General features: G+C 31.3%; 1 protein-coding gene across 1 annotated transcript in view; it reads right to left on the reverse strand.

Moving 5' to 3' along the window:
• Window positions 1–249, reverse strand: part of CACNA2D3 (calcium voltage-gated channel auxiliary subunit alpha2delta 3) — an 856,949-nt gene that overhangs the window by 410,261 nt on the left and 446,439 nt on the right. The window lies entirely within an intron of this gene.

Genomic DNA, 249 nt, shown 5'->3' on the forward strand with positions numbered 1-249 from the left:
GAAAGAAAGAAAGAAAGAAAGAAAGAAAGAAAAGAAAAGAAAAGAAAAGAAAAGAAAAAAAGAAAAGGAAGGAAGGAAGGAAGGAAAGAAAGGGAAGAAAGGGAAAGAAAGGGAAGAAAGGAAAAGAAAGAAAGAAAAGGAAGGGAGGAAGGAAGGAAGGAAGGAAGGAAGGAAGAAAAAAAAGAAAGAAAGAAAGAAAGAAAAAGAAAGAAAGAAAGAAAGAAAGAAAGAAAGAAAGAAAGAAAGAAA

Source organism: Neomonachus schauinslandi, chromosome 1 (genome assembly GCF_002201575.2).
Source record: "Neomonachus schauinslandi chromosome 1, ASM220157v2, whole genome shotgun sequence".
Taxonomy (NCBI): domain Eukaryota; kingdom Metazoa; phylum Chordata; class Mammalia; order Carnivora; family Phocidae; genus Neomonachus; species Neomonachus schauinslandi.